This window comes from Anopheles maculipalpis, chromosome X (assembly GCF_943734695.1).
Source record: "Anopheles maculipalpis chromosome X, idAnoMacuDA_375_x, whole genome shotgun sequence".
NCBI lineage: Eukaryota > Metazoa > Arthropoda > Insecta > Diptera > Culicidae > Anopheles > Anopheles maculipalpis.
The window spans coordinates 9,593,637-9,610,413 of NC_064870.1; the positions used below are offsets into that span (position 1 = coordinate 9,593,637).

General features: G+C 48.4%; 5 protein-coding genes across 7 annotated transcripts in view; 3 read left to right on the top strand and 2 right to left on the bottom strand.

Moving 5' to 3' along the window:
- The window catches only part of LOC126560468 (60S ribosomal protein L10-like), a 277,878-nt gene that overhangs the window by 225,182 nt on the left and 35,919 nt on the right, over nt 1-16,777 (bottom strand). The window lies entirely within an intron of this gene.
- The window catches only part of LOC126561545 (probable 60S ribosomal protein L37-A), a 450,882-nt gene that overhangs the window by 221,885 nt on the left and 212,220 nt on the right, over nt 1-16,777 (top strand). The window lies entirely within an intron of this gene.
- The window catches only part of LOC126568394 (transcription factor btd), a 147,106-nt gene that overhangs the window by 120,297 nt on the left and 10,032 nt on the right, over nt 1-16,777 (bottom strand). The gene's annotated exons all lie outside the window — the stretch shown is intronic.
- The window catches only part of LOC126558141 (aminoacylase-1A-like), a 220,867-nt gene that overhangs the window by 101,802 nt on the left and 102,288 nt on the right, over nt 1-16,777 (top strand). The gene's annotated exons all lie outside the window — the stretch shown is intronic.
- The window catches only part of LOC126561695 (cecropin-B), a 328,190-nt gene continuing 322,325 nt past the window's right edge, over nt 10,913-16,777 (top strand). The window contains exon 1 of the mRNA XM_050217999.1: nt 10,913-10,918. The gene's annotated coding sequence lies outside the window, so the exon portion shown is untranslated. The remainder of the gene's footprint in view (nt 10,919-16,777) is intronic.

A 16,777-nucleotide genomic window follows, 5' to 3' on the forward strand; every position in this document is an offset into this window, starting at 1 on the left:
TACGTACGTCGCTTCCGTGTGCCTTGGTAGATGCTGCCAGTTCAATTTTCATGTTTGGAGATGATGCTTTCCACGCTGATAAACAATCATCTGCACTTATCAAACTAAACCGACCGCGGATCGTTCCCGCTGTGCGCGGAGTTTTGTCGGGCAACTGTGCAGTTTTCAATCCATTTTGATCGTGATTAATCGTGCACGCATTCGGGGGCGCATATTGGGACGCAGCGCAGCGGGAACAATTTATTTTGCTCAACAAAAATAACAAAAAGGAACGATTTCCAAAGAACTGCTTACAGGTGGCAGATAGACAAGGATGTAATGGAAGAAATGAAGAGAATATGTGGCGAACGAATTATTCGCCGGATTGGCTTTCGATGGTTCGGTAAACACTTTCTTTAGCTCATTTTAAACCAATTTAGACTAAGTGAGACAGTTTGAACAGCGCGAAGACCATAGTATTCGTTGTCTTAACAACGACTTACTTTGTCCTGGAGGGTATAACGGCTTGAGGGTGCTTGATGCTAGAGACAGTAGTAGCTGAAGATCACTCGTATAATCCAATGGAAGCGCAAGTGTATTCAGCTCCTAAATGGAGATGTTTTTTTTTTTTCAGATCTCTTTTTGATCTGGCCTTCATCATCAGGCAGACCATGGTTTTACCTCTTTTAAAGATACACTATAAAAATTGTAAAACGTTGTCTCTGGATTACAACAAGAACTCCATTGTACCCCACAAAACGACTCGATGAGCTCCGTAAAAGTTCTAGACATTAAAGAGTTAATGGAGTCTCTGACCGTGATAGAGCCCGACTCGGAAGCAAAGTTGGCGGCGACGATCTCGAGGTGGTAGAGGAGTTCTGCTACCTGGGTACGAGCGATCTTCGGACAACAACGTAAGGGAATCGTGCCTACTACAAACTCCTGCGATCCAGAAGACTTCAACAACACACGAAATGTACGATTTACCGCACCTTGATACGTCCGGTAGTCCTCTGCGGGTACGAGTCTTGGACTATCCTGACGGAGGACGCCAATGCGCCCGCCATTTTCGAACGGGCGGGTGCTAAGGACTATCTTTGGCGGTGTGTACGAGCAGAGCCTGTGGCAAAGGATACGTTGGCTGGAGTACGTAATGAGGATGTCGGACTCATGCCCCACTTATAAGTCTAACCTGTCGGAAATCGGATGCAGCCGTGGATGGAGGACTGCAGTCCTAGATCGAGTTTCCTGGCAACTGATTGGAGATCTGGTCATGCCGACACGACGAGCTCAATATGGAGCAGGCCAAGAAGAAGAACAGGATCTTTGGAGTTATCCAAAACAGGAGATTTCATGAGCCAAAATTGATCGAACAGACAACAGTACGCCATACGTGATTGCAAAGAAAGTCCCAATGCACTTGGCTGCACACGAACTGAGCTATTTTTAAAGCCTAGTTCCACCATCCTCCTGACACTATTTACCTTCCTAATTCTATTCTCCCGCACTGCCTAACCTCCACACCCTTATCACCAACGCCAAACACCACTTGACTCTTTATCCCATCGGCTTTTCATTCTCCATTACCCCCCTCCCCCCACTCCCCCTCCTACCCCCTCTACCCAGCATCTCACAAACCCTTAACGATCATATTAATTTCTTATACGCTATTTGAAGCGTTGCGTCATCGGAAGCGTTTGTAAAGGCTCTTTAAAAAATGAGAAAATCATCGGCATCGGCTACCCCGACTTGCTTCCACCAAATGCTCCGTAACAGCGGCACTACGAAAAAGCGCAACAAAAAGGAACCTCAACAGCACACTAAAAAAAAAAAAATGGCCCTAAAAACTGCACCGTCATGGCAGGGCTTCATCATTTTGGTACGGAAATTCGGCCGAGTAGAAAGCCCGCGCAACAAACCAACAACAAGGCGCTAAAGGTTGGTTAGATTTGGGCTGGTCATGCTGGTGGGTGAAGTGGCGAAGAAGGTAAGAAGCAGGAAGGCGGGTGAAAGTGGAGAAGGGAATAATAGGGGGCAGCGATAGGTGCTTCGATTGATTTCACTAGATTAAATCTAATTAATTTGTGGCAATTTTGCGGCTATTGTTGGATGTGCAGCGCCCGCGAAAACCTACCACCGAGCGTGGAAAGGTTTGCGGTGACCGGCCGACAACCTTTGGCACAGCGGCACAACCAAGCACGGCGCATTTTCTCCACCCCGGACCGGTAGGTGCTTTCTTTGATTTTGCTTCCACCAATTGGAATTGTGTTTGTTTTTTTCCCTGGGCGATGCTCGGCCACAGAAACCGCAAACCCCCACCCGGCCGTACACTTTCTCTCGGTGCGTCATGTTGAGCTTATGAATTTTTCGCCCAATTATTCATTTTCCTTCGCCCAATTTACAAGCAGGCAGGTTCCTTAGCTCGCTCTCTCTCTCTCTCTCTCTCTCTTTCTCTGTCTCACTGTTTTTCCTTCATTATCACCACTAGGGTCTTCTACTTCGTTACCTTCTATCGGTTGAAAATGAGGCAATCTCGACTGCCACAAACGGTCATGGAAGGTAAAGCAAGGGAAGAGAAAAAAAAAACAACACAGTCATAGTTCCATCCATTTCGGTGTGCCCGCGCTCTAGCCCGCACCTCGTAATGGGTTCGTTTCGGTGCCTGGAGGCCACAGCCACTTTTAGCGGTCCCGCTTATCGATTGCGTACGATCGATATCCTTTTGGTGGCCGCGTGGTTTTCTTCGCCCTGTTTCAACACAGGAGAGGCAAAAAAAAATAGAGACCCGCTTCATTGATGCTTTGTCCAGCCGTTGCCGGGTCGGAAGACTGGATCGAGTGTGCTGTGCACAGTGTAGCACAAATTAAGCGATGGCGCCAACCGATTCGAACCAATTCGTTTGACCAGTCCGGTGCGGTTAGCTTCAAATGGTGCGAGAATCTAGATCTTCTGCGAGCGTCAACTTTAAGTAGCCATGCCGTTTTCAATTCACCCGCAGTGGTGGGTTGAGGGTTTGTAGGGTGGAAGGGTTAGTGAAGATGTTGACTTTATTGGGGTACTATGTTTCTTCGTCGATAAAGACTGTGCTTAGCATGGGGCGATTAAACAAAATAAATTGAATGGGATCTCTTGGATGAGGTCCCTTGAGCAGAATGCTTGGCATGAGGTTGTATAGATGAAGCTATTAGGACGATGTTCTTCAGGCGAGGTCACATGGGCGAGTGCCTTTGAAAAAAGTCTCTTGGAAGAGCTGTCTTCCAAAGAAGTTCAAAATTGTTTCTTGACTGAGGAGGCCTGTGTATTAGGCGATTTGAACCAAATCCTTCGTACAAGACTATTAGAACGAAGTTAGTTGAACGACGTGCTCTCTAAAAATGAGATCTCTTAGACAAGGTTCCATGGAAGACATCTCATGGACGAGATCCTTTGAGTAAGGTCCCTTTGAAGATTTTTATTGAACAAAGTTGAAGACTGTTTCTTGGACAAGACAAGGAAGTCTCTTAGTCGAAATCCCTTGGATGAGTGAGTCAATTGAACAAAATCCCTTGTAGAAGATTATTAGAACGAAGTTAGTTGAACGATGTGCCAAAAAATGAGATCTCTGAGACAAGGTTCCTTGGAAGAGATCTCATGGACGAGATCCTTTGAGTAAGGTCCCTTTAAAAAAATTTATTGGACAAAGTTGAAGACTGTTTCTTGGACAAAACGAGGAGGATTAGACGAGATCACTTGGATGAGGTCTTTTGAGTAAAGTCCCTTAGAAAATGTCTCTTGAACAGTACTCAGAAATGTTTCTTATGATATCTTGGATGTGGTACTTTGAACAAAATCTCTGGTCCTGAGACGATGTCCCTTAGACGACATCCTGCAAATCCTTCACTCGAGTGACCTCTAATTCATAAAAAAAACTCTTCGCAATCGTTGACCAAGGTAAGGTCGTTCCAATACCCCCAAACGCTAACCTTCACATTTGCATAAGCAATCGTAACGATCGGTACCAAAAATAACACGCACAAGAACACCGATTGCTGTCAGCACGGTTAATTTCCGGACCCTCCGAACCACCCTTCCAAAACATTAGCCTCAGGCTCGACGACAACAAAGGCGACTGTCACATTAGGCGCGATATAGCGACAAATTCCCGCGCAACACACACACACGTGCAACACGCTGTGTTGAAACACATCGCCACGTGTCAAGCACTCTCAGTAATGGCGCCCACTGCCGGCTCGTCGAACGAGAACAGCAAACAGATCCCGACGCCGCTACCACACCCCTTCTGGGACCAACGGATGGATGGAAATTCATTAGCGCCGTTGTTCACGTGCCAAATTTTAAAGTCAATGCGGGGGTCGCGCGCACGCACATCTGAATCTGTTCGATTGTTTTGTGCGGGCCATCGTCCAACGGGGACACAATTCATCCGTCAACGGTTGTCGTGCCCGGTGAATGATTTCCCGAGCGAAAATAGAAGAACATTAAACCGGAACGGCAAACGACATTGGAAGCGTTCCTATCAAAAACGGAATTGGCCAGGGTAACGCGTACGGTAAGGCAAGGAACTAAAATAAACTGACAAATTGATTTTAAATCTTCTCATTACTATAATCAGGCTCATCATTTACTTTTCCGAAGGGTAGGGTGGGTACTGGGTCGTTTTTCCTTTGCGAGGACGCTTGCTCGTGCACGCATCACTCGCCGAACCTTTAACCTTGTGTGAAGACGTGTGGGACGAGGGATAATAATTCTAGGGGAAAGATGAGCAAAAGAGAAGAGTCGAGAGCCTCGAGACCAAGAGACAACTACGTAGAACACCGGGTGAAAGCATTTTCCTTTCTAAAGTGGAACATTTTCCAACCCTCGATGGATCTGGAAAAATTGAGCCAAATCGTTTCAAAGATAGAAACACCCTCAGACGTTCCACTGGTAGATTGATGGTTCGATATCGGACAAGGGTTGCAACCAGATTTCTTCCCTAGCATCGCCAAACCCTCTGATCGCTGAAGCTCCGGACATCGGATCAGCTACTTCGCGCGTAGCTTCCGTTTCGATTCGGCACCACTTACGAGAGCCTTAAGACCTTACGGACATTAGCACCGGGTTCAAACTTCAGCCGCACTAGATCAATCCTGCAGCACCTATCCGTGCATCCGTGGAATCACATAATCGACCACCGATTATCAGCCACTTTATTGCATGCGGTTTTGTGTGCTCATTTCATGCGCAAAACCACAACAGCTGGTCAGATCATGACGGATCAGGGTAAAACCAAGGTGCACCACCTTGGGGCAAGGCCCCATTTAACGGCACACCAAGATACGGATTATGGATGCTTGGAATTGGTGCTGGAAATGCGCCCGCCATACGGAAACGTGTGTCGATGCCCGAACGCCCCGGCCGCCGCCTATCTCGTTCGCACACACGAACTCCCTGGCTGCGCTGCTATCTGCATTGATAATAGTCATTTGCACGTCACTACTATTCGTCCGGTGAGTGCGCTTGCATCGCGCAGCTTCTCGCCGTGGCAGAAATCATGGCAAAAAAGGCAGCTGACACGGGATAGAATGGGGCGCGCCCGGCTGGCAGTGCAGGAATTGATTTGTTTTCGTTCGGGCGTTCAAGCGACCTACCGATCGCAAGCGAGATGCGGCCCGCACCTGAACCAGAAGGTGTGCGGGAAGTGGAATTTACATAAATAAGGCTCGAGTACGAAAAGCAAAGGGGGGGGGGGGGGGGGGGGTACTGGTCGGCGACCAGTGTCCGAACTGGAGTCACGGGGCACCGTCTAGGAGTTCTGCCCAGGGAGCAGCCGTCCCGTAAGTAACACAGCTGGAGCATTGCAACTACTTTGGTTGGTGCTGTCTTTCGCTGGGCAGGAAATTGAGCATCCCAGGCATCCCCAATGTTCGGTAGAAGCGCACGCGCCGAACCAATTCCAACAGATATTCGATTGGCAGGTTGGTGGGTAGGTTCGGTAGGTTCGGAACACAGAAACTACCGTTTCAGCAATCACGCGAACGTGTACCATTGATTGTAGAGCAATTTACAATATTCTTCTACGTCACTCTACGGGGCGGTAGCTTAAGAGTCTGTGAAATAAGGCGAGAACGAAAGCAAAAAGAAAAACAGCTGCACCCGTGTCGTCGGGAACTCTCGGGATGCAGGATTTGTAGTTGCTGAGTGTAGCCCGACAGCCGACAATTTTACTGCCAACTGCCCCGATTTGGATGTAGCGGTATTCAGCATCAGCATCACTCCACAGAAGAAATCAGTACCAGCAAACCAACAAAAAAAAAAAACAAAAAGGCTAGAGCTTCTCTCTAGCTTCTAGGTATTATAGTGTTCCTGCTCGCTGTATACCGGCACACGGCTGTTGCTGTGTTTCGTGTGGTGTGCCTGTCCCCGTGGTGTGGGTGCCAACCAACCATGTGCACGAGATCATGCCACTAAGCGATGCTGAACGAGCAGTGAAACCGTCGGGCGCCACAGCTACAGCCAGAAGGTGAACCGGGTAGGACCATCGCCAACCGTTGTAAGCAGCAAACGAGAGCAAATTATCCTCCGAAACTGATTACAGACTATTACACGGCCAGTAATCAATTGCTGCGGATTGAATTAATTGTGCTTCAAAACCAGCTCTGACGGGGGCGGCCCAGTGTAATACCGGTGGTGGAAACGAACCAACGCGGCAAGAAACGAGAAGGAGAGACAGAGTGAGAAAGAATCCGGATCGATATAGTGGATTGTGATGGTGGGTGCGTGGAATGGAAAAGATAGACTTAGAGCACCAAGGATCGTTTCACGTGTGCGCGCACGGTGTATGCCGGAGTCTTTCTTTTTTTATTGCAGATATCCCGGATACATTGATCCGATGCGAACGGTCGGGTGTAGGCATGCCCGGTACGAAACTCAGCACGTTCCGTACCTAGAGGGTGGGTGGAGTGCTCGGTACAGTTTGATCGTGCGGTAGCATTTTAATGATTACACTTGCGGAATTATATATTTTTTGTTGTTTTGCGCGCCCGTTTTACCTTTCTAGTGGCACGCATTTGCAGGTTTACCGTGCTACCGTGGTGCTGCTTTAAAAGGTAGTGGCTTCTGTTCGTACCGGGAGCTAGCGGGCGCTTTAGTTAGACCGTCGACGAGCGATTGCCGCACGGATGTTTATTGGGGAAGTTGTGTTTGCGAATGGAGCGACGCTTGAGCTGTTTGATCTAATACAAAACGACATGAATAGGATGCTGAAGAGGGCGCTGTGGTTGAATATCTGAACAAATAGAGATAAGAAAGCATCACTATTTACCGCTACGAATGGCGCAGTATACGCAGTCTTGAGAGCCATGCGGATGGATATACTCGGCGAAGTGGATATCCTGAAGTTGATGAAGCTTTTGAGAAATTGAATTTGGAATGTCCATTCTACAATAGGATAAATTGAATAGGGCTTTCTGAGGATCTTCTTATAAGTAGCTGTTTGGTTGAGTCAATTTTCTTGGATGCATTGGAAAGTGTCCTCCGTTAGGGTGCATTACTTAGTCCGTCGACCATATCCCTAAGGGTTTGATCACACTGTAAGCAAAGTAAGAGGGTGCTTGAAGTCTCGACTATTTATGGATGCCTCGACCGATGAGAAACGTCCTTCAAGTAGCTATTTGATCATCGAGCATCAGAGCGGCTCAGTGGTGTAAGCGATAGCGGCGCCGGTCTTCAAACGGCAGGACCGGGGGTTCAAATCCCATCCGGAACGTCCCCCCCGTAGTGATGAGGACTAACTAAACAACTACGTGGTATCGGCAGTCTACTTACTAGTAAGCCATTTCGATGGCAGGCATGACCTTAGAAGGTCGTCAAGCCAAGCAGAAGAAGCATCGAATTGAATTCCTGGAAATCTAAGGCACAGACAATCGTTTGTAAATCGTTTTGAAGTTTCCCGATCGCGTGGTTGAGCCATTTTTTTATGTATTGTGGAGTCCTTGGTCACGGTGCATCATCGTCTACACAATCTGAACACAGCCATCCGCAGCTGATTCGATGAAGTAACTTTCATTTTAATTAGGACCTCCCAAGGTCGAGTCGCACCAAAAAAAAAATTCAACGATTCGAATCGGATTGGATCCGACAAGAATTCGATAAGGATTCGAAAGGAGATTCGAATCTGAATTAGCATAGCAAAGAATCCCCATTGGAATTCGCTTTATCCATAGCTAGTCTCAACGACTTTAGGCTCTGGCTTTTCTTCTTATTATTGGTATTACTTATCAGCGAGGAATCTTGGCCTGTCATTTTTGACGTCTGTGTCTTAATCATATCCTAATAAGGTCCTACAAATAGGGATACGGATGACACCCAATATGTGTCAGGGTCCTTCCGGCGGCAGAAGTTTTCGACTTCAACCACTTGCAAAACTCCATAAATATTATCACATCATTACCACGAAGGTGTAAGTTAGACGTTTGACGTTTTAAAAGGTGAACAATTTCATTTGAAATGCCGCCCGAAATTTCTTCATCTGTCTCCCAGGGCGCACTAAAGCAACTCATAAGCTGTTAAACGATACTTAAACGCTGCTTTTAAGACGCATGTCGTTAAGATTCCTGCAGCGAGCGGTACATGCCCTGCCGTGTTGCAGCTACCTTCCCACCTCCCCTAAACCATCTTTAACCATTATATTGCGCAAAACACTTTCATTTCGCCGCCAAGAAGAACCGGACATGCGGCTATTAAACCACGGTAAAAGCAATATTATCCCGGTAAGTACTACCTTCTTGTGTACTCCATAAAATTGAATGACTGCTCCTGTTATGTCCCAGCGTGCCTTTACAAACAAACAAACAAAAGAGCATAAAACGAAAAAAAAAAGCGGGGAAAAAGGAACAACCAACGAAACATTTTAATATATTCTACATCCCAGTGCCACGAGACCTCTCGGACGACAACCAAGCAACAACAACAAAAAAAACATTAACCAGGACTCGATTGGCAAGTACTCCACGGGAAACATCAGGGCCTGGCAGTTTTTCCTTTTTCCTCCAGTTTTCTGGGGGTTTGGTGTTTTTTTTCTCCTCTCTCTCTCTCTCTCTCTCTCTCTCTCTCTAAATGGTTGTTGTTTCCTTCTATTTAATACAGCTGTTTTATTGTCCACAGGGTGCTCCTTCTCGGGAGATGACGCTGTCAACGGTTGGTCGTTATCCGAGCGTCGCACGAAGAAAAGATTGTTTCCCCCTCCCTTCTTCTCTTCCTCACTTTCGCTTTGCCATCCCTTTGCTTGCCAGGACTCATAAACACAAATGCAGAGCAAAAGCAATGGTTGGCTGCGTCGAGTTTCTTGCTACAACAGGACACTTAACCCAGGCCCCGGTAAGATTGCACCAAAACGATTCCCATTTCATTGCCGTAACAATTCAACAATGGTGTTAACGGTGGACAAGAAACTCCGGGGACAAGGAGCGAGGGGGGGAGGGGGGAGGGTGCTAAAATGGATGGACAACAGAAGAGAAGATACATCGTTTCCATCGGTCCACCGGTGTATCCGTTGTGAAGCAATGAAAAATCCCTTTTCTTGGTGCGCTGTTTTTTTTGTTGTTATTGTTGGACGACGCTCTTCCAATGTCTGATTTTCCTGGGTTTTTTTGCCTTTTCATTTGATGCCCTAATGTGTGTGCGAGTTTTTTTTTTGCAAACCATTTCTCCCTATCCCTGTGTGCGTGGTTTGTATCGTGTGACAAAACGGAAGCATTACTTCCGGTATTAACGGGTCAGAAGTTCTAGCCCGGGCAAGCTGGGACGCATTTGATGACTTCCGGTGTTCGGAGATGTATAAAGCTATTTTTTATCTAGCCATCATGCCACTTCGGGAAGTTTTTTTTTATTTTATTTCGTTCCGTTGTTGTTTGCTGGATTGCTCCGATTTCCCCTGTTCTGGGAAGAAGATATTGCAAAATCCACTGCCACTACCTCGGGTGGGGTGAAAGGTTGAGTTATTTATACGCCTAAATGTATATATCCTGCAATGTCATGAATATTGGCTGAGCGTGTAGTGCGTGGCGAGTGTTCCGCCAGCTACTTGACTTGGGCAGGATGTTTCGCTACCCCCTCCCGAAGCGAGCCGCACACGGAGCGGAGCGAGTTTCGGAAATCCGATACACTTCCGGCAACCGGGGTTTCGGCAGACATGTGTGGCGTCACCGAGCGCACTCGGATATACCTGAGGGTACTTCGGAGTGCTGCTGCTGCTGTTGCTGCTGCTGTGGAGTTCTTTACGATTAGTTGGGGAAATATATTACCGTACCGTTTTAGGTTAGTTACAGCTACTAGCAGCTACAAGCCGGGAATGCACAAGCATTCGTTCCGAGCATGCACCCATAATAGCCGAATGTCAGTGCGACATATGGGACACACGTCTTGCGGATGGGTAAAAAAGGGAAAGTATCGTCGTGATTTACGGTACAGAAAATTGATTTTACACTTCCGTAAGCGAACAGACCTTCGAGCGCGTTCGCTCCATACGCATCGCCATCGCCCGATCAATCGGCGGCGAAAATCTTCAAGGGTCCTGCGGCTATTACGTTTAGTTTTACCAATTTTCTTGCAATTCGTTTCGCTTAAACTCGCAAGTTGCTCCTGGTGTGTGTGGTTAAACAAACATGTTGTAATGGGGTGGATCGTTGAGTTAAGCCACAGATGTTCGGAGAGACTTCTCGTGGACTCTGGAAGTTCGTCAAGCACACATCTCAGCATCACGCAATCGTTTACGGATAATGTGAGGGACAATAACAACAAACACACACACACAAAAATCAAACACCCTAATGTTGTTCTTTTGATGGCTTTTGTTCGTGCTAAATGCGTTTTTCCACTCGTTACTTGGGTCCTCACCCTTAATACCATCTCGCAGCAAAACTGCTACCGTAAAAAAAAAACCCAATTCCAACACAACTCCACACCACCAGTCACTAATCTCATCAAATCTAAGTATATCTCCTTATCAGCAACACAACTTCCCACCGCCACCGCCTTCAATGGTGGAAAACTGTAGCCTCACCGAACGTACCTTACCGCATCGCTTTACGCACTTCATCAACTTCATCAGCAACGGCGCACCGACTCGTGCTCAAGTGGTGGGCGGTACCGCACTCACAATCGTGCAATATTGTGGCTACGTGCACTACACGCAAAGAAGCACAAACAGCAGGTTATAAAGAAAAAAAAAACATTCCCATTCCCTCCGTTTTGCTCACCCACGCGCAGAAAATCTTCCCTTTCCGAACCCCCGCTCACAGCCCTTGTACAGTTTTTAAAGCCGGGCGAGGGTGGTGAGGTTTGCCGAGATCAAAATAGACCGCCCCCGGGTTTGCGATTTATTTATTGCTTTTCATTTGTTACATTAAAATAAATAAAGCACAGGCCTCGCCACACCGCCAGTGTCTCGAGCGTCGGGAATGGGGTGGCTGGAGGGGTGGTCGAGAGTTACGAGTCACAGGCTTTTCTTTTTCGACGATCAGTGTCGCCACAACGCGGCACCGAAATCTGCGCGACGCGAACCCCGGCAAAACCCCGGCTGGCAGTGATTTCTGGGTCGCTTCCAACAACACCAATTGCTGGGTGTGGTTCGCCGTCCGCCGCTTCTAAAGTGGAGAGTAATTTTCAAATTTATTACCATCTTGCCAAATCACACACACACACACACACTACTATTTGGGATCGATTTTCGCCAAGTGTCCTGGGGTAGCGTCAGCTAGAAATCACGATAAAAGTCAACCGGGCGCACGTCTTATCGCGGCAGGAGGTCTCGCCTGGCGTGGAAACAGCGGTCGCCCACACCGGCCAGCGGTAATGAGATAAAAATTTCATTTCAATTTTCCCATCCGAACACACCCGGTAAGGGAAGCCACCGCAAAAAGGGGCCCGCCGGAGCACCCGGAGCAAGTCAATTGCGGATTTGAAGTCGTTATCAAATTCATTAGTGTGAAATGGCAGTAAATTTCATTATCCGGAGGGTAAGCGCGAACACACACACGCACACACAAGCACAGTAAATCTAAATTATAATTTTAACCTCCCTTCACCCTTCACCCAGCAAAGGACCAATCGATAGCTTCAAGGGTGTACGATTTCCGGCTTTTGAGCAGTTCACCCTCGCGCAGGTTAAAAGTAGTCGTATATGTTGCTGAAAATCTTAATCCCATAATTACGCGGCCGTTAAATACGTTAGAGAAGTTAATAGAAAGCCCTTCGGAGGCATTCCTGCACGAAGAAGCGGGTCGCAGAATTGCCGCAGTGTGTTTGTTTCCACTCCCCACCCGGTGCGATGTTGGCTTCCCTTTTAATACAACCAAACATAAAAAGATAATTAAATTAAGTAGTACAAAATGGGCGGCATCGGCTGGTGACGCCCCAGCAGCGAGGATCGTTGGAAGGTTTTGTTTTTTTCATCTTGGTGTGGCCTCTGTGTATCCGGGCATCCTTGCCACCGGTGAGAAACATCACGGGTGGCATTCGGTGTCCCGCGCCGGCCAAAAGCTGCGGAACCTGAACTTCCACCGGCAAACAGAAGCTCCGAGAATTGTGCATTGGATATGGAAATTGATTAACTTTACGCGAAACGCCATCAGAAGCTGATACCTCCCGGGGAGGAAGTTCGCTCGAGTTCTTGTGCGTGTGACTACTTCATCGAACCGATTACCAACCGCTGACTAAAGGTTTAGGTCCTGGGATATCCCAAAGTTGAAGTTATGCTTCAAGTGCACATTCTTTCGAAGATGTCCAGGAGAGAGATTTGATTCCCTGGCGAATTAACGTCATGATGTGTACTGCTAATCACCATCAAGATTGCTAGGCTGAGATTTTTCACGGCCACTTTTCCTGCCGCAAGTTACCGAGTCCAGCCAATCCATCGCCTCTTCCACCCCCTCCCCCCACAACACTCGGAACGAAAAACAAACGTACGGCACCATCAAAAGGCTGCTCTAACGCGAAATAAATCAAAAACTCAATCATCCCCCCCCACCCCCTCCTCCGGTGCCGGTGATGCGACGCTGAGGCTCTTCCTTCCTATCGCTCCGTTCGTCAAACGATCCTGGAAATCTTCGTCATCGTCGTCGTCTGCGGCGTTGGCGTCGGCGTTAAAGACTCGGACAGACAGAAGTAAATTAGATCGTTCACAAGACATTAAAACAATTCTCATCATCAATCTACTTTAATAAATGTTTCTGTCCGTGGCCGTCGCCGGTTATGGGTTTCCTTTCTTTGAACCCAGAAACAACAACAACTAACAAAAAAAAAAATAAAACCAACCCCGTTCGGAGCTTTTTTTTTTTCGGAGTCAAACCCGGCCCTACCCATCCCCCGCCTCGCCTCACTAGTGGTTGTGAGCGATTTCGCCCGATTTCGCTCATTCCCGGGACTCCATCAAGGCCAAAAAGGAGCCGAAAAGCGCGGTGGAAGGGGGGTGGGTGGGGGGAGGGAATGGAGAAAAAAAGAAAAGCAAAAGTTACCCAAAACCATCCATCCATCTTTTGGCAGCCGTACGGCGCACCATAACACAAACCTGAAGCTCAGAAAACTGCGCCAGGGGACGAAAGTGTAACGGGCAAACCCGTGGTCCCGTAGTGTAGATGAAAATCTGACCGGTAGAGGAAGGGGACGAGCTGAAGAGAGAAGAAGAAAAAGTGCACAGTCCACGCACAAACGATGGTTGGTTGCTGGCCTTTGCCGGGTTCGAGAAAACTTCCCAACGTCGCCCGGAGCTTGGGCCCGGCTTTCGGCATTTTTTTTTTTGTCTTCCTCCTCGGTTGGGACCATTAATCAAACTGCTGATATTGCAAGAGCTCCTCTTCATTTCGGCGCTTTGGTGGCCATTTATCGGAACGGGTGAACCCGCAAAAATGACCCCGTATGTACCGTCCCGTTCCATTGACGGCTTTGGCCATTTTTCCTAACATTTCCTTGTTTTGTGTGTTTGGGTTTTTGGGTGCTTTTTTTTTTGTTGTTGTCTGGATGATGATGAGTGTAGTTGGCGGCATCGACAGCGGCGTTCCAGTTCGCGAGCTTGTGCGAGCTCGTGTGCTAAATCAAGACAGGACGTACATTTTCGGGCCTGGGCCTGGGCCTGGGCGATGGGCACATTAGCCTGGGCAGTAATTATGTGACTTGACCAGAGAAAGAAACGGTTTGTATGCAGGCTCGACGAGGTTCGAGAGATTCGGAGGCTTAAAGCATTGCCGCAACTTAGCTCAGATTTTGTTGAGTCGGCGCAGGTGCCTGAGACGTGTTTGTTGGTGTTGCTAATGCACCTCAGAAGTACGTCTCGACGCAATACTAATGTCATCAATATCTTCAAGACTTCAGTTTTCTATATCCATCACACACCTAGAATCTCTTCGGATTTCTTAAAATATGTTCCAGAATTCCAAGAACTCTTCGCAATAGTGTCAGAAGCATCAAAGCCAACTGCAACAAAACCAATAGCATTGTATCAATAGTATCACCAACTTAACAAGCACACCATTAACGTGTCCAGAATCACATAATGACAACGTTGGTAGGTGTCGCAATCTCATCGCCAACGAACCTAACTATCTCCATCCCTTGCAATTACGTATTTTATATCTTAACAATTCCTTCAGCTCCCCCATCATCCACCATGACAGGATACACTGGCAAGCCGCACTGTTTGATTTTACCAGGATACGAATGGCGCCTCCCGGTTCCAACACTGCCGAACGTACCACGCTTCGACACCCGGCTGACGTAAGCTAGGGTTCGATCAGAGCCGTTTCAGAGGCGATGAAAAGAGGATCGCAAAGTAAACACAGCATCCGACACACATACACACACACATATATACACAAAAGATGGGGGTTTAAAACAGACCGCAGGACAACTACCGAGCATGACTCGGCAACTAGTTTCGAATGCGTCGAAAAGTTCGGAGGTTAAGCTACCAAGAGCGACCGCGCGTGCATGATGCTTGTGTGACTTTCTGCTTACAGAGCGCCCTCCTCACACACCCCTCGCCCTTTTCTCTGCCTAGCTTGGAACGTCATCCGTCGAACCCGCAATAAAGGCCATTACGCATACGTCTGCGAAAGCAAAACCTAGGGGGTACCCACGAAAAGCTAAGGCGCACTCTTTACCGCACTCGTGTAATCTCATCCGATGAATCTTCAGAAATTGATCGGCGCACCATCGATATACGCCCCGGGAAGGGAAGATCCCAAAACACGGGATGAGGGTGAAAGCGGCGTTCGAAATGCGATGATGACCGTAGATGACCAAGCTATTCCTACCGCCTTTTTCCCGGGGCACACACCACCGATACCATGCACTTACTTGACAGGTTAGCGAAAAAGGGCATCAACCTGGACCGGGGCCCTCATGCTACCCCCGTCACCGGGGCAGGTTGTCGATGAAGAAACAGCGGAAGAAAGCAAACGGGCGGCAAATCAAGGCACCGGTTACCCGGTCCCGTGATGCGGTCCCGGTGTGGCGCTAGCGATCCGACCGATTCCCGGGCTCGGCCTCCGGCTGCTTGCCCCCTTGAGGGCAACACACAGTACCGGCCCCGGAGGCCCTGTAATTATTTATCAATTTGCTAGACCTAGATCCCAAGACCGCTTGGAAACACACACACACACACACACGCCGATCCGAAGTCCTTTCGGCAAACGCCAAACTCGGCGCCCGGGGGCTGCGGGGTAGTTGCCAGTTGCTCCGAAATTCTCGGCCAAAGATTTTGGGAGAGTTTTTGGGAACCGTGGTCTAGCTAGTTCTTCGATGTTCGAGCGCAAACCAAAAATGGGGGTACAACGATGAACTGGCAGTTTTTCCAACGTTTCATCTTTTCCCTCCGAAGCTTCGCAGCCGCACTCACTAAGAAGCGGTTGTTGATGCTGTTGCCTCCGCTGCTGCTGCTTCGCTAGGTTTATGCTCGTTTAGGCGGCATGATGGGAGAAGCAAAGACCATCCTACCGAGCGGCGAAACCGTTCGCATTTCTATCCTAATTACGGGGCATACGGAGCCGGAGCCCTGGCAAGTCGTGACTACTCTTTTACCCGGTCAGCCAGCCAAGCGAGCCTCACAACACAGCCTGGCGCTCTGGTGCCTGTTCTTTTCTTTTTTTCTTTTTTTGAAAGTTTTTCTTCACCCCCCCCCCCTCCTCCCCCGCTCTTTACGGTGGTGCCCCCCAACATTCGGGTTGGAATTACGAGGGCGCAGTCTGTTTAAGTGCTGCTGCTGCTCCACATCGCATCTCTACGCGCGCACCGGCAGTGGTAGTAGATCGCAATCTCACACACTATCGATCGTTTGATCGGGATCCATTTGCTGGCCCGGCATCGTGCACTTTGGGACCCACTTAAGCGCAGCCACCATCACCACTTCAGCCAACCCGCGGTGAAGATTGCAACCCAGCGCTACCGGGACTCGCCGACACGGGATCTTCCCCGGGGAGGGAGAGAGAAAAAAAAAAACGTAACCCCAATCCATTAAACCCATATCGTGGTGATGTGCTTACACTTGGGCTGGGTTGAAGGAGGGGTAGCAGCAGCAACTGGTAGCAAAAACCCCTTTTACCATCGACAAACGATCTATCGATATTTCATAATGCGAGAAGTGAAGCCGCGTGATCGACTCTGCCGGCGCGCATTTGGCGCATTTTAGTGGTAGCGGCGCCAACTGCCAGCACGATTGCCGGTTCGCTGTGGCCTTTTCAACATTGGTGATGAGCTGCAGTTGATAAGGCGCAAAATGTATCGACCCGTTTGCTACACTCGTTAAAATGTCTAACTTAGGGGTTGA